This window comes from Vicia villosa, unplaced genomic scaffold (genome assembly GCF_029867415.1).
Source record: "Vicia villosa cultivar HV-30 ecotype Madison, WI unplaced genomic scaffold, Vvil1.0 ctg.005660F_1_1, whole genome shotgun sequence".
In the NCBI taxonomy this organism is placed as follows: domain Eukaryota; kingdom Viridiplantae; phylum Streptophyta; class Magnoliopsida; order Fabales; family Fabaceae; genus Vicia; species Vicia villosa.
This window is the reverse complement of record NW_026706660.1, coordinates 65,301-86,577: the sequence shown is the minus strand read 5'-3', so window position 1 is coordinate 86,577 and position 21,277 is coordinate 65,301. Positions and strand designations below refer to the sequence as shown.

Here is a 21,277-nt window from a genome sequence, read left to right as displayed (position 1 = left end):
TTTGCAGTATTTCTTATTTCTTAAATGTACCGTTTATTCGTCATACTGTTCAATATAGTATGTGATATTTGTACTGTCAGTATTAAATGTTGTACTATTTGTCATAATATTGCTTAATTACTAAGATAATATTTTGTGTGTTTTCTGCCAGTCAAATATTCCTATTTCTGTGCATTAAATAATTTTCAGGGTTATTATCGGTAATTTTGCCCGCATACCGTAAATATTAGTTATTTATTATGTCTGTGTTTTTTTAACAAGTCATGTAAATAAACTTTCATTTTTCACATAAAACAAAAACAAAAACAACAAAAAAGAAAATTAACTTTGGCTGTTGATTTTTCACTCTAACTGCTACATCAATACCTGGACAGTCAGTTGACAGCCAAACTACTGGCAGTACAATTCTCAGTGTTTTGTACCATCAATCAAATCAATCTTTCACAATTCAAAATTCCAAGATTTTTGTTCTAGAAGTCTTCTGAATATCACGCGATTAGCAGAGACTCAACACTGCACAAAAATCTGGTACGCTTAACTGTCTCCTACACAAACAGTCCCTAATCAGGGTTTTTCTTGTTTTTACAGGAGCAACAAGTTTTTGAGAGCTCAAATGGATTTCATACACATCCATATATCTCAAAGTACCATCATACAAATTTTCAAACTTCAATTCACTCAGACGCACCGTCAGCAGCTCAAACAGTCAACAGACGACCCGTTTGACCAAAAAAGTCAACAGACAGTCAAAAATGAAATTTTTTGTCAAAATCCATATTTTGTCAAAGGATTCATCATTTGATCATTGGATGATCATAATTCATCAAGGAAAGATCAAAAATCAACAAAACCCTAAGATTCAAAATTAGGGTTTTTGCCTGAAAAGTCAACTCAACTTTGACTGATCATAACTCTCTCATCCTTCATCCAAAAAATTCAAACCAAAGCTTGTTTTTAAGGAAATTCAATTATCTTTCAAATGCCATTGATCCCATGGTCATTGGATTCACCATTTGAAAAATATGACCAAAGACATTACAGGTCATTTTCAAAGTCAACAAAAAGACACTTTTTTCAAAAGGATACACAAGGAGCTTCAAAAATCATTTTGACATGAGACCAAAGGCATTGGTTAGAGGACTCTTTGAGGTTTCCAAAAAGTGCAAGATCTCCTTCATATGACAAAAATTGAAGGATTTACACCTTGTTGAAGTTGGCTAAAATTTGGGAAAATACATGAAATCAACATTGCTCAAAAATGTATTTTTTCCAAATGGGGCCAAGTTTTCAGCATTCAAACATCATTTCCATGATGTTATGGGCCTCCCACGACCAAGACTAAGCCCATGCCTTTTTTTATCCATTTTTGCATGATTTTATCTTATTTTAAGATTAAAATTAAAAGGAAAATGCATGGATAATGGTTAGCTTACAAATCAAGCATGACTCACCTCAAAGAATCTTCATCTTTCTGCAGAGAATTGAAGGGCAAGGCAGGTGCATTGAAGGCAAGATGACTTGGTCAAGAATTCAAGGTTTTTAATATTAAAAAACCAAAGTTTCAACAAAGGCAACTAAAGACACTTCTTAGCTTCAATTGTAAGCACTCAATGCTTATAAATAAGCTATCATAGTTCAGTAACAAAGGAGAGGCGAGTTCAGAAGCATACATAAGCTCATAACACTTGTAATCACTTGAAAAAATTCAAAGAAAACTCAAATTCGAATTTGTAATTTCAGTCCATTTCAATACAAACTAAGCATTCATACACCTTCCTTGAACATCACTGAAACTATCTCAATCAATTACAAGCCTTGAAGCTCACTGAATCGAGCTACACAGGTCAAAATTTGTTCAAACTAAAATCAATTCGTATCTGGTTATTCACACATGTTTAACAAGATGTAGACATACTATTGAGTTTGGTTTGAGGTGTAGATCATTTCTGGAAACTTAATTGAAGTTTGGACACGTACAAACGAAATCACCATTTTAGGGTTCATAGCTTCAAAATTAGGGCTTTCCAAATTAGGCAAAATTAGAGATTCTAAATAGTACCATTAGATTCGTAGGGACAAAACGAGTTGAATGGTACCATCGCGCCAAACTTATTTGCTTGTTTACCCCTATTCGTTATTTTGCAGAATTAGGGCTCACTTACAATAGCGCTTTTTTACAAAAGCGCTGTAAAAGGCCTTGTCTGAAGGTTGAAGACGATGAGGTGTCTCCCCCTCATTGGTCTAGAAGCGCGCGCGTGTTTTTAAACTTTCCACTAATCCAGTGTTTTGCAGGTGTAACGTATCCCACGTGCCTCACCATCTGGACCACCTGATTTCATTTAATGACTCATTCAACGCGCCAGATCAAACAATCCTTATCATGCACTCTCCAGCCTACCACACAGGATCAGTATCCTTTTATTTCTATTTTATTTTCTATTTTATTTTAATTTCTTTGTTAAATTAATTAAAAATAGTTTTAAAAAATAGTTTTAAAAATCCAAAAAATACACAAAAAATATTTTTAGACTTCTAAAATAATATATTATTTTCTGAAATAAAAATATTTTATTTTTCTTCAAAATTTTAATATTTTGCATAATTAATTAGTATATATTTATATATTTGCTTTTTAATTATTCTAACCAATCAAAAAATCATAAAAAAAATTGTTCTTTATATAAAATATTGTTTATATATTATAAACTAATTTTGTACATATTTTGAATAATTTTTTCTCTAAGTTTTAATTATTTGTATAATTATTTGCATAATTATGTATTAATTAACTTAATCAATTTCAAATCAATTTCAAAAATTCCAAAAAAATTAGTTTTGTTTTAAAATTAATTGACCAATATTTTGTACATATTTTAAACTTAATTTCTAGGTTTAAATCTATTTTCATCTTTTTTCTTCATTTTAATTTAATTAATCATGCATTAATTATAACTAAAATCAATCATAAAAAATCCAAAAACATGCCTTTTATTTTTCTTGCAATTTAAAATTCCTAGATAAATGTATAGGATGTCAAATTCATGTAAATAGGCTAGTTTACATTTCCCGCACAATCGATGTAATAGCGTAGATTTACTTTCCGCACTTTACATTTCCGCATTTTAATTTCCAGCAAATATAAACTGCGTGTATGTCAAAGATAAAATTGAACCGTTAGATCACTAACTTCAAAGATAAATATCTGAATACAAACACAATCACACTTGCACCTCTTAAGGTAATCCCTTCTCATTCTTTTCAAAATCAAAGTCAAAATTCTACTATTTTGAGTACAAAATCGAACCTTGCGTTTATATCCGGTGAAAGGATAGATTTTTAAAGGAAATAGGATAAAGACCTTACAACTCAGGGTAGACCTCCTAGTTTGCTTGCTCAAATCAAAACAAACAAATTCTCATACACTGTTGTTTTTCAAAACAGAACTTTCAAAAAAGACAATACTTTGTATACATCCAAACACGGATTATTACAAAGTTAACGTTCTTTTCAAAACATCTTTCGAAAGATAAACAAGCATTTTGTATACATCCACACACGGATCATTACAAAATTCAATTTACAAAAGTATTTGGAACCACATATGAGCAATTTCAGAGCAATTGAAAAATGATCGAAAAACAAGTGAGCTAAGCAAACTTAAGAGCCCATGGATAACCATGGATACAAAGGGTGCTAACACCTTCCCTTTGTATAACCTACCCCCTTACCCAGAATTTCTTAAAGGTCTTTTTTCTGTGTCTTTTATAAACCTTTCCTTCATTGGATAAAATAAAAGGTCGGTGGCGACTCTGTGAATTTTCAAAATGCGAAAGCATTAAGCGATAAAAAAGAGTCAGTTCACGTATCTCTACAGAACAGAGGTATGGCCCGGGAATTAAAAAACGGAGGTCCACATTAAGAAACCCTGATTTGAACCTTGATTAGGAGAGAGTGACCTGAATAAGCCCTTGAAACTTGAGCCATTGAAGATGCATAGAGGAGGGCAAATTTTGGGGTATGACAATCACGCTCAGAAGCACTTCAAGGTCAGAAGACAAGAAGATGCTGTGCACCAAGCTGTTTGACTATGATGATATTCAAATATTATATTCACAAACATCGGATCAGAAGAAAGTACAGGTGGCAGGCTACGCTGACTGACAAAAGGAACGTTGGAAGCTATTAAAGGCAACATCAGTAGACACAGCGTGAACAAGGCTCGAGGTAGTTGACAAAAGCGTGAAACATTAAATGCAAAGCTGTACGGAATACGCAAAGCATTAAATGCGCCCAACGGTCATCTTCTCAAACGCCTATAAATATGAAGTTCTGATGAGAAGCAAGGTTGACGATTTGCTAACAATTAACTTGCTGAAACGTTGTTCAAATTCAAAGCTCAGAAACTTCATCTTCATCAAAGCTCACTACATTGCTGTTGTAATATATTAGTGAGATTAAGCTTAAACGTTAAGAGAAATATCACTGTTGTGATTATAGCTTTTCAGAAGCATTGTAATACTCTTAGAATTGATTACATTAATTTGTAAGCAACTAGAGTGATCAAGTGTTGATCACGATACTCTAGGAAGTCTTAGCTTATGTCTAAGCAGTTGTAATTAGAGTGATCACGTGGTGGTCAGGATACTCTAAGAAAGTCTTAGCTTGTGTCTAAGCATTTGTTCCTGGAGTGATCAGGTTGTGATCAGGATACTCTAGAAGACTTAGTCGCGGACTAAGTGGAAAACCATTGTAATCTGTTGCGATTAGTGGATTAAATCCTCAGGTGAGGTAAATCACTCCGTGGGGGTGGACTGGAGTAGTTTAGTTAACAACGAACCAGGATAAAAATAACTATGCATATTGTTTTTATCGTTCAAGTTTTTAGACTACACTTATTCAAACCCCCCCCCCCCCCTTTCTAAGTGTTTTTCTATCCTTCACTTTTTATTTCCTACAGTAATCAAATCCAGCGGCAAGCACTCGGGCAAGGGTGGCATATCCGATGAAGTTATTCCACCCGTGTTGCTGCTGTTTAAATTACTCCCAGAACTCAACATTAAGTCAAATTGAGTCAACCGAATTCCTGCCAACAATTTGATAAAATAGACCATAGGTAAACACTCTTTGAAGAATTAATACGGAACAGACTCGTAGATGGTAAAGTACTAAACCTAATGGTAGTAAAGAGAGAAATTCACCAGTTTACAGAATCAACATTCAACAAACACTTACAATGATAGGTTTGAAATCCTGGTTTGGGTACCCATTATAGGCCAAACACTACAGGGAGCAACAATATGGGATTTCATGGAAGACCTTGTGTTGAATACCAAAAATCGCAGCCATTCAATTATAGTACACATAGTAGACCTTATGTTGAATACAGAGATTTTCAGCCTGGCCTGCATATACCTGCTCCAGCAACATGTAGTTACTATCTTATGATTTTTCTGAAAGTTTTTTTTTAGATTAATGCAATATTAATTTGTTGTTATTACATTTCAGCTTTGCATCCCCCGTATGGGGAACCAGCTCTGAGACCTCGACATGGTGGATTACCCGATAACATGCAATATTCATGGAGATATGCTTCTCAACATCCAAAATACTACCACTGAAATTGATCAGACCATGTTATTGGTAGTGGAATAAGGCTTCATTGATAGCTAAAACTTGTAATTAAGTTTTGGATATATCTTATTAGTAATCAACTAATTGTACATATGAATGGAAAACAAAAAGTCCAAAAGTATAATTTGTCACTAGGCCTTGACTATCTTAGTTGATTAGTCTCTCAAGTTTCAGCTTCTGGTATACTGATGTAAAGTTGATAAAAGAATAATTGCAAGTTTCTATGGTTCATTGGGATATTTTGTGAGTCTAGTTTATGCTGTGAACATTATCTTTTGTTTATGTTTGTTTCTTGGTTGAGGGGAAAAGCGTGTGTTGGTTCTTATTATAAGCAAGAAACATGTAAATAATAGGTGAATGGTAATAGCCACTTTAAAGATAGTGAAGTGTACCACCAACAATGTAACTGTAATTGCTCTGATACCATGTTAAGAAATGTAGTTGAACCTAACTCAACCCTACAAAACCGGCTAATAGGGTGAAGATTACTCCCACTTATAAGGACATGTTCAGGCCATATATTGTCCGATGTGGGACTCTTAACACACCCCCTCACGCCCAGGACTAGACAACTGGAGCATGGAAATAAATGGTGGGTGGCCCGATAGCGGAAACCATAGTAGGTGGCCCACCAGATCTTAAACCAAGACTTTGGAATATCATATGAGAGAAATTCATTAAAGAAAGTATATTCATTATAAAACCCTAATTGCAATATACAAGTGTAATCAATATATAGTAAACTAGGGAACTAACTACCTCCTAATTTAGCTCCGAACTTAGCCAAGACTAATTCAGTTACAAAGATTAATTAGAGTTATTATTTACATCACTATTTTCATCATGTAATAGTTTTAGATCAAATTTTATTCACCTAAGCTTTGTGCATGTGTTTATTTATTATGTCATGAACCCATGTATTAATTAACTTAAAAAGTACTATATTAAAATAATAAAATCTTATATAAATGAGCAATACACATTTTGAACTCTCGGTAAAAGAGCAACAACAACATTGATATAATATATAATAGAAAGATATAAAGTCCATTTGGTTTAACTTTAAAAAATTATTAAAAATTTAAAAAATAATTTTATGAGAAAATTTTAAAACTTAAACTAGTTATTTCAAGATTATTTTTTAGAAATTAAAATAATAGTGTTGATATTCAATAGCTTAAATATTAATTATTAAAAATTTATAAGAGTAAAATATCAAATAATATATGACTTAAACATGTCTTATAAGTTGAGACAATTCTCAACTTTATAAAGATATCTGAGCTAGATTGAGCATCTGATACACCACTAGTTACTAGGTTTTGGTTATCAAGTCGTCAATTATTTATTTTAATATAATCAAAATCAAATTATATATATATATATATATATATATATATATATATATATATATATATATATAAATTATATTTAAAATAGTTTTAATTTAAGTTTTTTTTTTTAAGATTTGACTTCCAAACAAAGTTATACAAAAAGGGAAAAAAATTAAAATATAAATTTTTATTTGAAATATAATATAGAATACTATATTTTCTGAAAGAAAAACTATGTGTGTGTGTATATATATATATATATATATATATATATATATATATATATATATATATATATATATATATATATATATATATATATATATATATATATCGAAGTAATTGTCTTTAAGTTTAGATGATGATGGTGGTGGTGTTGAACGTTGGTTCTGATCTTCTTAACGACGGCACAAGATGGACCTAAATGATTAGCACTCCAACGTCCAAGTTAGTTCAAGATTCAAGAAGAGTGTACTCAAATTGGGGATCATTGATTGTGTACATTCTTATCACATACATTCGGGCCGAATAGAGTGAGCCTTTGTTGGATTGGGCCTCGACCTGTTGTGAATTCAATGCCAAGAACAAAGTATAATACAAGGGAAGAATAAAGGACAAGGAGGAAGAGGAACACAAGATTGGTTATAACTGCTATTCTTTTACTTTCTCTTAAAATAAGATTACAAGTTTACAAGAATAACAAATAACCTCTCTCACCCCAAATTAGGATTTGCAGCTTAGCAATGATGAGAGACTAGTATGCTATTTATAATAAAACCTAACATACTAACTAACGGGCTTTTTCCACAAGGCCCATTACACAAGCCAACTTAATAAACAAGCTAACTTAACAAATTAGGGTTTAAACCCTAAAACCTAATTTAACATGCTAACGACCCTAGCATCTTCGACACAAGCATGTGAACAACCTTCGACTTCATGCTTAATCCTGTCGAACCAAGAAGCTACCCTTCGACCATACTAGAGTTCGATCCAATATCTCACAAATCTCCACCTTAGATCTAACATCAAGGGAACAAACTAGCTTTCTTCATGCAGCTTTATCAACTGCATACAGTGGAAAAACTTGCAGCTCGGCAATGTCTTGGTGATCATATCAGCAGCATTGTCTTCAGTCGAAACCTTCAGCACTTGGACTTCTCCACGCTCGATTACTCCTCTGACGAAATTCAGCCTCACATCAATGTGCTTAGTTCGCTCATGATAGGTTGAATTCTTCGACAGGTGTATTTCACTTTGACTATCACATTTAACAGTGATACCTCTGTTAGAACAAGATTTGTTCTGATCAATATTCTTAGTTTTGATGAAAACAGTGTATATGAATTTTGTATGAGATAATGTGGTACTCTAATACTATGCAATTTCCATTTCAGGAATTATATAAAGAGTATGCACAAAATCAGCGCAAGAAGCACTGACTCAGAAGGTTCAGCTTGCAACATCAGAACATGGTCTGGCAAGACATCAGAAGATGGTCAAGCAGAATCAGAACATGGTCTATGGAAGCATCAGAAGGACTTGAGATCAGAAGCAGAAGCACTGAAGTTCTCATGGTATCACGCTAAGAAGCACTTCAAGGTCAGAAGACAAGAAGATGCTCTGCACCAAGCTGTTTAACTCTGATGATATTCAAACGTTGTTTACACAAACATCAGATCAGAAGCAAGTACTAGCTGGCAGGCTACACTGACTGACAAAAGGAACGTTGAAAGCTATTAAAGGCAACGTCAGTAGACACAGCGAAAGCAAGGCTCGAGGTAGTTGACAAAAGAGTGAAACATTAAATACAATGCTGTACGGAATACGCAAAGCATTAAATGCTCCCAACGGTCATCTTCTCAAACGCCTATAAATATGAAGTTCTGATGAGAAGAAAAGTTACGAATTCTGAATACAAGACTTTATGCAAAAACGCTGAAACGCTGTTCAAATCAAAAGCTCTCAAACTTCATCAAACTCACTACATTGCTGTTGTAATATCTTAGTGAGATTAAGCTTAAACTTAAGAGAATATCAAAGTTGTGATAATAGCTTTATAAGAAGCATTGTAACTCTTAGAATTTGTTTACATTAAGTTGTAAGAACTAGAGTGATCAGGTTGTTGATCAGTATACTCTAGAAAGTCTTAGAGGGTATCTAAGCAGATTGTTCCTAGAGTGATCAGGTTGTGATCAGTATACTCTAGAAGACTTAGAAGTTGTCTAAGTGGAAAACCATTGTAATCTCGTGTGATTAGTGGATTAAATCCTCAGGTGAGGTAAATCACTCCAAGGGGTGGACTGGAGTAGTTTAGTTAACAACAAACTAGGATAAAAATCATTGTGCAAATTGTTTTTATCTTACAAGTTTTAAAGCTACACTTATTCAACCCCCCCCCCCTTTATAAGTGTTTTTCTATCCTTCAATTGGTATCAGAGCGCTGGTTCTAAGGTGCAAGCACTTAACCGTGTTTAGAAAAGATTCAGGAAGAGAAAAACGCTTAAGTCAAGATGGCTGGTGAAGATCCAACAAATACATCTACATCTGGCTCTGCTGAGCAATACAATGGAAATGGTAACAATGGCTACACTAGACCACCAGTATTTGATGGTGAAAACTTTGAATACTGGAAAGATAAACTTGAAAGTTACTTCCTTGGTCTAGATGGCGACTTATGGGATCTGCTGATGGATGGTTACAAACATCCAGTGAAAGCTACTGGCATAAGGCTTACAAGACAAGAAATGAATGATGACCAAAAGAAGCTATTCAAAAATCATCATAAATGTAGGACTGTTTTGCTGAATACTATCTCTCATGCTGAGTATGAGAAGATATCTAACAGGGAAACTGCCTATGATATATATGAGTCATTGAAAATGACCCATGAAGGAAATGCTCAAGTCAAGGAGACCAAAGCTCTTGCTCTAATCCAGAAATATGAAGCCTTAAAGATGGAGGACGATGAAAATATTGAGAAGATGTTTTCAAGATTTCAAACGCTAACTGCTGGATTAAGAGTTCTGGACAAAGGCTACACCAAGGCTGATCATGTAAAGAAGATCATCAGAAGCTTGCCCAGAAGATGGGGTCCAATGGTGACTGCATTCAAGATAGCAAAGAATCTGAATGAAGTCTCTTTGGAAGAGCTAATCAGTGCCTTAAGAAGCCATGAGATAGAGCTAGATGCAAATGAGCCTCAGAAGAAAGGTAAGTCTATTGCATTAAAATCCAACTATAAAAAATGCACTAACGCTTTTCAGGCTGAAGAAGTAGATTCTGAAGAATCAGAATCAAAAGAAGAAGATGAACTATCCATGATCTCCAGAAGGGTAAACCATCTCTGGAAGAGCAAGCAAAGGAAGTTCAAGAGCTTCAGAAGTTCAAAGAAGCCTGAAAGAGGAGAATCTTCTGGAGGCAGAAGATCTGACAAGAAGAAGGTCATCTGCTATGAGTGCAATGAGCCTGGACACTTCAAGAATGAATGTCCAAAACTTCAGAAGGAGAATCCCAAGAAGAAGTTTCATAAGAAGAAAGGTCTTATGGCAACATGGGATGATTCAGAATCAGAATCAGAATCAGACTCTGAAGGCGAGCAGGCAAACTTTGCACTGATGGCCACAGTGGATGATGGATCAGAATCTACATCAGAATTAGATTCTGAAGAGGTATTTTCTGAACTATCTAGAGAAGAGTTAGTTTCCAGTTTAACTGAACTTCTGGAACTCAAGGCTCGTCTTAGTATCAAATACAAAAAGCTGAAAAAGATATTTGAATTTGAAACTAAGAAGCTGGAAGTGGAAAATTCTGAACTGAAGGAAAATTTTTAAAATTATCCAAAGATATTGGATCTCCTTCTGAATCAGAAAAATCCATTCCTAGTCTCAATCATATTCTGAAAGAATATGACTCGAGCTTCAGAAAGTTCCTATCTAGAAGTATTGGCAGAAGTCATCTTGCTTCTATGATATATGGTGTTTCTGGAAACAAAAGGATTGGCGTTGGCTATGAGGGTGATACCTCACAAAAATTTGAACCTGTTGATGATTTGAAAATCACATATAAGCCATTGTATGATCAGTTCAAATATGGCCGCTCACATGATATTAGGCTCACTTCACATGCCAAAAGTTTTAACACTTCACACACCAAGAAGCATGTGACACAACCTAAAAACTATCAAGCTATCAAACCTAAAGAATATCATGATGTTCCTCCTGTTACTTATCATGCTAAACCCAAGTTCAATCAGAACTTGAGGAAAACTAACAAGAAAGGACCCAAGAAACTGTGGGTACCTAAGGAGAAGATAATTTATGTTGCAGATATCCTTAGCAACAAAGAAGACAAAGCACAAAATGTCATGGTACCTGGACTCTGGGTGCTCGCGACACATGACGGGAAGAAGGTCTATGTTCCAAGACCTGGTGCTTAAATCTGGTGGAGAAGTCAAGTGTGGAGGAGATCAGAAGGGCAAGATTATTGGCTCTGGAACCATAAGTATTGGTAACTCTCCTTCCATAACTAATGTACTTCTTGTAGAAGGATTAGCGCATAACTTATTATCCATAAGTCAATTAAGTGACAATGGTTATGACATAATCTTCAATCAAAAGTCTTGCAAGGCTGTAAGTCAGAAGGATGACTCAATCCTATTTACAGGCAAGAGAAAGAACAACATTTATAAGATTGATCTTTCAGATCTTGAGAAGCAGAAGGTGACTTGCCTTATGTCTGTTTCTGAAGAGCAATGGGTCTGGCACAGAAGATTAGGACATGCTAGTTTGAGAAAGATTTCTCGGATTAACAAACTAAATCTTGTCAGAGGACTCCCAAATCTGAAATACAAATCAGATGCTCTTTGTGAAGCATGTCAGAAAGGCAAGTTCTCCAAACCTGCATTCAAATCTAAGAATGTTGTCTCTTCCTCAAGGCCGTTAGAACTTCTGCACATTGATCTGTTTGGACCAGTCAAAACAGCATCTGTCAGAGGGAAGAAATATGGATTAGTCATCGTAGATGATTATAGCCGCTGGACATGGGTAAAGTTCTTAAAACACAAGGATGAGTCTCATTCAGTGTTCTTTGAATTCTGCACTCAGATTCAATCTGAGAAGGAGTGCAAAATCATAAAGGTCAGAAGTGATCATGGTGGTGAATTTGAGAACAGATTCTTTGAGGAGTTCTTCAAAGAAAATGGTATTGCCCATGATTTCTCTTGCCCTAGAACTCCACAGCAAAATGGAGTTGTAGAGCGAAAAAATAGGACTCTACAAGAAATGGCCAGAACCATGATCAATGAAACCAATATGGCTAAGCACTTCTGGGCAGAAGCAATAAACACTGCATGTTATATTCAGAATAGAATCTCTATAAGACCTATTCTAAATAAGACTCCTTATGAATTTTGGAAGAACATAAAGCCCAACATTTCATATTTTCATCCTTTTGGATGTGTCTGTTTTATTCTGAATACTAAAGATCATCTTGGTAAGTTTGATTCTAAGGCACAAAAATGTTTCCTTCTTGGATATTCTGAACGCTCTAAAGGCTACAGAGTATACAATACTGAAACATTGGTTGTAGAAGAATCAATCAATATCAGATTTGATGATAAGCTTGGTCTTGAAAAGCCAAAGCAGTTTGAGAATTTTGCAGATATAGATATTGATATATCAGAAGCTGTAGAACCAAGAAGCAAAGTATCAGAAGCTGAAAATCTCAGAAGCAAAGAATCAGAAGATCAAGTTGCTGCATCTTTAGAGAATCTTAGAATTTCTGAAGAGCCAACAGTCAGAAGATCTTCTAGACTCACCTCAGCTCACTCAGAAGATGTGATCCTTGGAAAGAAAGATGATCCTATTAGAACCAGAGCATTCCTTAAGAACAATGCAGAATGTCAATTAGGTCTTGTTTCTTTGATCGAGCCAACTTCTGTTGATCAAGCTCTAGAAGATCCAGACTGGATAATTGCCATGCAAGAAGAACTAAATCAGTTTACAAGGAATGATGTATGGGATTTGGTTCCTAGACCAAAAGGATTCAACATCATTAGTACAAAGTGGGTCTTCAGAAACAAGCTTAATGAGAAGGGAGAAGTGGTAAGAAACAAAGCCAGACTGGTGGCTCAGAGATATAGTCAGCAAGAAGGGATTGACTATACAGAAACCTTTGCACCAGTGGCCAGGTTAGAATCTATTCGATTATTAATTTCTTTTGCCACTCAGCATAACATCACTCTGTATTAGATGGATGTTAAGAGTGCCTTCTTAAATGGGTATATAGATGAGGAAGTCTATGTCCACCAACCACCTGGTTTTGAAGACTCTAAGTCTCCAGAACATGTTTTCAAACTTAAGAAATCATTGTATGGATTGAAGCAAGCTCCTAGAGCTTGGTACGAAAGATTAAGTTCTTTCCTTCTGGACAATGGTTTCACTAGAGGACAAGTGGATACGACTCTCTTCTGTAAAACATCTAAGAAGGACATTTTAATTTGTCAAATTTATGTTGATGATATTATTTTTGGAACATCTAATGCTTCACTTGAAAAGGAGTTTGCTAAGTCTATGCAGGCTGAATTTGAAATGAGTATGATGGGTGAACTCAAGTATTTTCTTGGGATTCAAATCAATCAAACTTCTGATGGAACTTATGTTCATCAAACGAAGTATGTGAAAGAACTTCTGAAAAAGTTTAATCTTTCTGAAAGCAAAGAAGCCAAAACTCCTATGCATCCAACATGTGTTCTAGGTAAGGATGAGGTAAGTAAGAAGGTAGATCAGAAGTTGTACAGAGGTATGATTGGATCTCTTCTATATTTAACTGCTTCTAGACCTGACATTCTATTCAGTGTTTGTTTGTGCGCTAGATTCCAATCAGATCCTAGAGAATCTCACTTAACTGCTGTTAAGAGAATTCTGAGGTATCTGAAAGGCACTACTAATGTTGGTTTAGTCTACAGAAGATCTAAAGAATACAACTTAGTAGGATTTTGTGATGTTGACTATGCTGGAGACAGAATTGAAAGAAAGAGTACTTCTGGAAGTTGTCAATTTCTAGGAAGTCATCTGATCTCCTGGTACAGCAAGAAGCAAGCTACCATTGCCCTCTCAACAACAGAAGTAGAATATGTTCCTGCTGCTGGTTGTAGCACACAAATGCTCTGGATGAAGAGTCAGCTAGAAGATTATCAAATATATGAGATAAAATAGCTATCACCAGTTTTCCAGAAAACGAACACGTGTTTACTATTTCTAGACAAGCATGCGTGCAGTTGAGGAGACGCCGCCCTAGGTAACTGTGCAAATCATTTCATTTTGTCACTTTATCTCTCCTAACGTCATATCTCATTAAATGCAAATTGATGTCATGTTTTTCTGTAATCATTTCACTTAAACCATATTGCATTCATTATTTTCTTTTATTCAATCTTTTAAATATTTCTCTTCATCTTCATTTCATTCTTTTCACTCTCTCTCTTCATTCGTCCCTCTCTTTTTGCATTCATCGCATAAACCCTAGTTTGTGTCTGAAACTTAGCATTTCATCATGAATCCTTCAAGTTCCTCAAACCAAGCAGAAATGTCCTCCACTCAACTGGTTCTGAGCAAGCGTGGTTTTGCTCCATTGAAGACCTGTTCCATTCCTACTGCAGAGATGGAAGTTCTTTGTGAGTCTTCAGTGGACTTTGAAAATCTGAGAACACATGGTTTCAAACCGGAGGCAAAGACAATGACACAAGGATGGTCAAACTACCTTGATAGATTGGCTGGACCAATTTATCCTGCTCTTGTGAAAGATTTCTGGGCTCATGCAACGGTTACTCCAACCGCAATCATCTCCTTCGTGTTAGGGCATGAAGTTGTGATTACTGAGAATTTGATAAGGAAGTTGTACAACCTGGATGATGAAGAAGGATGTACTGGTCCACTTCCTGCCAGAGTTAGTTGGCCACAGGTTGAAGAACAAATATCTCATGCTACTGGTATTCAATCTCACAAAACTGGTACATTGAGGGCATTCTATCAAGTCTGGGCTGAAATCATGCTGGGATCTCTTCATCATAGAAGAAGATCATTATCCTCCTCGTACATCAGTCCTGATCACAAATATACTCTCTTCTGCATTGGAAGAAGAATTGAACTGAACATCTCCAACATTCTGTTTCAGAATCTGAAGATGGCTATTGAAGAGTCAGGAGATGAAGAACGTGAGAATTATCCTCATCTTCAAAGAAATAATATTCCTTTCGCCAGAATGATCTCAGACATTCTGATAGAAAGTGATTTGATGGACTCTCTAAGGACTATTGGAACGTCCAATTTCTTTGGAGCCATTCAAGGGCATGTCATCAATGCTTTTGATCTGCTAAGACTGGAACTTATTGTTAGGGACCAAATAGTATTAATTTTTATACTATTTTTATTGGTCTCTTTAACCAAATTTTATTTAATTCACATGCTTTTATTCACATAATTTACAAATATGCAATTATTCTTATTTTTATTTTATTTGAGTAGTTATTTCACTTTGTTTGTTAAATTTTGTAGAATTTTAGTAATAAGAGTATTAGATGAAAGATCATGGAAAAATTCAAGGCAAAAACAAAACAAGTCAAGAAAAGCAAGGAAAGTCATGTCTTGGGACCAACTTTCTTAGGGTGGAGTGAAAGCAACCTCATAGATACTTTTAGGACATGTGTACTTGGAGTGGAGTGGAAGCTACATCAAAGACACTTTTTGGTCCATATATTGTGATTGGTTGCATGTCTTTGAAAAACAACAACAATCATTACCTTTTGTTTTATTTGAAAAAGTGAAATAATGGGATTTTTTGTTTATTGTTATAAATAGAGACTTAGAGATGTCACTTAGAGGCATCACATTCCATTATCACTTAGAAAAACCAAAAAATAGTAACAATGTAGATGTGAAGCAAAATTCCATTTTCTTTTGTCAAGGTTGGAGGTAGCTATTCCTCACTTTTCTCATGTATTCATCTTAAACTCATTGTATGTGAACAAGATTATTATGTTGAATGTAAAAATAACTTCTTTGTGTCGTTTTAAATATTTTAATTTATATTGTTGTCGAAAGAAATAATATAAATTAAGTTCTAAGAGTTATTTTCAATCAATTTATGAATTATAGAAATAGGTTCATAGTTGATTTTCTATTTGTATTGCTAGCTAAAGATTGTTAAAGTAATGTTTTGAGTGAAGAAATTGCCAAAAGATTAATTTAACAAGTATCACAATATTTCTTAGACATAAGGGTATTGAGAGGATACTAGATTACATTACATTATTGAGTTCACATGCATGGTTTAGATAATACATTCATTATATTTCCTTTAACTCTTGTATGCAAATAATTGATTATTGAAATAGATTGATACTTTTGTCCTATTTTGAAAATTAGATTTGAATTATTGTTGAAAAAGATTATTCAAATTTTGACCTAAATTATTCTTTCAAGTAGTGGATAAATTGTAGAAATAGATTTATACACTACTTTTCTTTTGTATCAAACATTCAAGATTGCTATATTGATATTTAGGTGGAGAAATCGGTTAAATATTGATATAGTAACTATAACAATAATATTTAGAAATAAATATTATTGAGAGGATACAAGAATATTTTCAATAATCTTGAGTTCATATATTTGTTCTAAGGAAACATGAGAAATTTGGATAGTGAATCCCAACCTTGGCAAAACTCTTTTATTTGACAAAACTCTTTTATTTAATAAAAACTTAATTTTTAGTATTTTAGTCTTATTTCAAGAAGCAAAATAATTTCTAAAACACCAACAAAAACTCATTTTAATTTATCAAACTTAAAACAATTGTGACTATTGAACGGCGGTAATATTACCCAATCTCTGTGGATACGATAAAAAAAAATATTTGCCGAAAATATACTTTTCAACAAATTGGCGCCGTTGCCGGGGATTGGCGTTTGATATTGCAAGCATTGCAATAGTTCATTGTTTTAAGTTTTGTTATTTTATTATTAGTTCTCTTGCATTTCACTTGATTTGATAGTTTTGTAGATTCTTGTGTTTGTGTGAAAAGGCTACCGAAGAACAATATCCATTCAAGTCCGGAATTGAAAGGATGATTCGGAAGCTCAATAGCATGACACTTTCCAAATCGATGTTGCCAAGAAGGAAAGCATGGAGGTGTACCGTCGAGCTCTAACGACGTTAAACAAAGCGCTTGTTGGGAGGCAACCCAACGTTGTAAGTTTTTATTTCATAAGTAAATTTTTTGTTTTTGTTAATTGCATTTTTTGTTTAATTGTGTGTTTTAAAGGTGTGAATTTTATGCAAATTGTGTTACCCCACTTTCCAAAATTTTTGTTTAATTGTTTCTATTCATTAAGAGAAGCTTCAAGGAACAATGTGGCAATTACAAGAGAGGATTGCAAGACAATTTGGTTGGTAATGATAAGATTGGTACTCGGCACTTCATGGTACAATTTTACCGATTTCTAGACTTAACATGAATAACTTGATGGTTTGTGCAAATTTCATATCATTAATTCTTTGAGATACATGTCAATTTTGAATCAAAAATAGAACTTAACCATGTGTGAAGTAGCTTTCCATTGTACACTAAATGCGGGAGACCGAACTTTATTTTAACTCATTCTTATCATGCTAAATCATACATTGGTCCATTTTTTTGTGAAAATTATGAAAGTGATAGAGGCATTGTTTGTTATTGAGAAAAACCACAAAAAATAATAATAATAAATTCAACTAACCTTGTGAGGAGTGATCCTTAGTCAACCCCTTTGAGCTCATTTTAGGATTCATTCAAATGCATCAATTTAGTGAATGAATGAATCTAAATTTTTTGTTTCATTTTGAACCTTCAACCAATTTGGTTGTAATTCTATTTCTTTCCCTATAGGGAGCATTATTGCAATTTGAGTTGGTTTGAAAACCAAAGTTGGGGAGAAAATAAGTGTTGGTAAAAATAAAATAAAAAATAAAAAAAAAGAAAAAGAAAGAAAAAAAAATAATTTGGATCAAGAAGAAAGTATTATTGAGTTTGATTTGATAAAAATGCTCCCTTAGGATTTTTGTTTAATTTTCCTTGATATTACCCTTTCTTTGTAACCCAAGCCACATTACAACCCATAAAAGACCTCTTGATTCTCACTTTTCACATGATTTGGTATTTGTTTTGATAATTGCATGATTTGAGTGTTGTTGATTTAATTGTTCGGATGAGTGAAAGAAAACCTCATATTTATTCATCATTATCATGATGTGTGTAGGTTTGATTCAATTTTGACATGTATTACTTGGAATTTCTTGATATGTACTTTGCACCCAACCATTGTTTTGTTCATGTTTTGTCCTAGTATTGAGGTAAGTGAATCGCGAAGAGCCATGTACTTTTGAACCAACTGATTGTTTTGATGAATTCTTAATCATTCTCTTGTTATGTCACTTTGGTTTCGTTGGTGGAAAACTTTTGTTTAGGGACAAACAAAATGGTAAGTTGGGGAGAGTTGTTAGGGACCAAATAGTATTAATTTTTATACTATTTTTATTGGTCTCTTTAACCAAATTTTATTTAATTCACATGCTTTTATTCACATAATTTACAAATATGCAATTATTCTTATTTTTATTTTATTTGAGTAGTTATTTCACTTTGTTTGTTAAATTTTGTAGAATTTTAGTAATAAGAGTATTAGATGAAAGATCATGGAAAAATTCAAGGCAAAAACAAAACAAGTCAAGAAAAGCAAGGAAAGTCATGTCTTGGGACCAACTTTCTTAGGGTGGAGTGAAAGCAACCTCATAGATACTTTTAGGACATGTGTACTTGGAGTGGAGTGGAAGCTACATCAAAGACACTTTTTGGTCCATATATTGTGATTGGTTGCATGTCTTTGAAAAACAACAACAATCATTACCTTTTGTTTTATTTGAAAAAGTGAAATAATGGGATTTTTTGTTTATTGTTATAAATAGAGACTTAGAGATGTCACTTAGAGGCATCACATTCCATTATCACTTAGAAAAACCAAAAAATAGTAACAATGTAGATGTGAAGCAAAATTCCATTTTCTTTTGTCAAGGTTGGAGGTAGCTATTCCTCACTTTTCTCATGTATTCATCTTAAACTCATTGTATGTGAACAAGATTATTATGTTGAATGTAAAAATAACTTCTTTGTGTCGTTTTAAATATTTTAATTTATATTGTTGTCGAAAGAAATAATATAAATTAAGTTCTAAGAGTTATTTTCAATCAATTTATGAATTATAGAAATAGGTTCATAGTTGATTTTCTATTTGTATTGCTAGCTAAAGATTGTTAAAGTAATGTTTTGAGTGAAGAAATTGCCAAAAGATTAATTTAACAAGTATCACAATATTTCTTAGACATAAGGGTATTGAGAGGATACTAGATTACATTACATTATTGAGTTCACATGCATGGTTTAGATAATACATTCATTATATTTCCTTTAACTCTTGTATGCAAATAATTGATTATTGAAATAGATTGATACTTTTGTCCTATTTTGAAAATTAGATTTGAATTATTGTTGAAAAAGATTATTCAAATTTTGACCTAAATTATTCTTTCAAGTAGTGGATAAATTGTAGAAATAGATTTATACACTACTTTTCTTTTGTATCAAACATTCAAGATTGCTATATTGATATTTAGGTGGAGAAATCGGTTAAATATTGATATAGTAACTATAACAATAATATTTAGAAATAAATATTATTGAGAGGATACAAGAATATTTTCAATAATCTTGAGTTCATATATTTGTTCTAAGGAAACATGAGAAATTTGGATAGTGAATCCCAACCTTGGCAAAACTCTTTTATTTGACAAAACTCTTTTATTTAATAAAAACTTAATTTTTAGTATTTTAGTCTTATTTCAAGAAGCAAAATAATTTCTAAAACACCAACAAAAACTCATTTTAATTTATCAAACTTAAAACAATTGTGACTATTGAACGGCGGTAATATTACCCAATCTCTGTGGATACGATAAAAAAAAATATTTGCCGAAAATATACTTTTCAACACTTATCACGAAGGTAACTTCTGCTCCTGCAATCTCCTCAGCCATTCTGACCAGAAGAATTCCAGTTGAAGGCTTTGACACCTTGTTCCAAGCAGAACTTCACAAGGCTGTAAAGCACTATTTGGAAGCTTCTGTAAGAACTCAATCTTCTGTTGATCCTGCGTGGATTCGTGGAAGAGTGCTTCCTTCTCTGGCTGACCTTCATAAGAAGGATCAGAAGAAGCAAGAAGCAAGGCTAAAAAGAAAGGCTCAAGAAGAAGAGGTCAAGAAAGCCAAGATTATATCTAAGCTAGGGTCGTCTTAGTCCTTTTGTGTCTTAGTAGTTTCTCTTTGTTTCTTGCATCTGTCTTCTATGCATCTTCCTTGTACTTTCTGATAATTATCTTTTGCTATCAATGAAAGTTATCTTCTTTTCTCTCATTTTGTTTTGTTTTTCATCTGAATCTTTTGTGTTTTTGATGTTATGACAAAAAGGGGGAGAAAATGTGATAAATGATCTGATTTATATTATCAGTTGCTGGGAGAAAGTCTCCACATTTCTAACAGAAATTGCAAGTTCTGTGTCTTTGAGTGTTTTGCAGGAAGTGAAGATCTACTTAAAAGCTCAACATGAGAAGCAAAGACATGGGGAAAAGCAATTCTGTATGGAATCAAACTCATGGAAATTGAAGCAAGCTGAGTGCTATGAAGCTTCAAGGATCAGAAGCAAGAAGGAAGAATGTTATGATATTCTGATGATAGAATATGCTCTAACACATTCTTATTCCTTATATGTTCTGATGCATGTTTTAGTTCTAAATATGCTCTGAAACATTATTGTTTTTGCTCTGATACATATTATATGTTCTGATACATATTTTATGTTCTCATTCATTCATGCTCTGATTTTTGTCGTTTAGTTTGTTCTGTAACATTTCAGGATGTAGAGATGCTCTGATGATGCTCTGGTACATTCAACAATGTTCTGATACAATCTAGCATGCAATGATTCAAGAAGAAATTCAAGCTTTGAAGCTGTCCTATGGAAGCAAGAATCAGAAGCTATGACTGTTCTGAAGACCTAAGCATATGTGATCGTCTCAACTGAAATGGAAAATACTCAGGGAAGTCCTTTATTTATAAATTTCTTCCAGTATTTATTTCAGGGGGAGATTATTTATCTCAGGGAGAGATTGTTAATCTCAGGGGGAGACATATTCACACACTATGTTTATATGCTTATGCTATAGC

General features: G+C 33.6%; 1 long non-coding RNA gene across 1 annotated transcript; it reads left to right on the top strand.

Annotated features, from left to right (window-relative positions):
• Positions 1-15,418: 15,418 nt before the first annotated feature.
• LOC131642715 (uncharacterized) lies at positions 15,419-19,175 on the top strand. Its single transcript, XR_009295981.1, has 2 exons — positions 15,419-15,937; positions 17,027-19,175. It is a non-coding gene; the product is annotated as an uncharacterized LOC131642715 (long non-coding RNA).
• Positions 19,176-21,277: the final 2,102 nt, after the last annotated feature.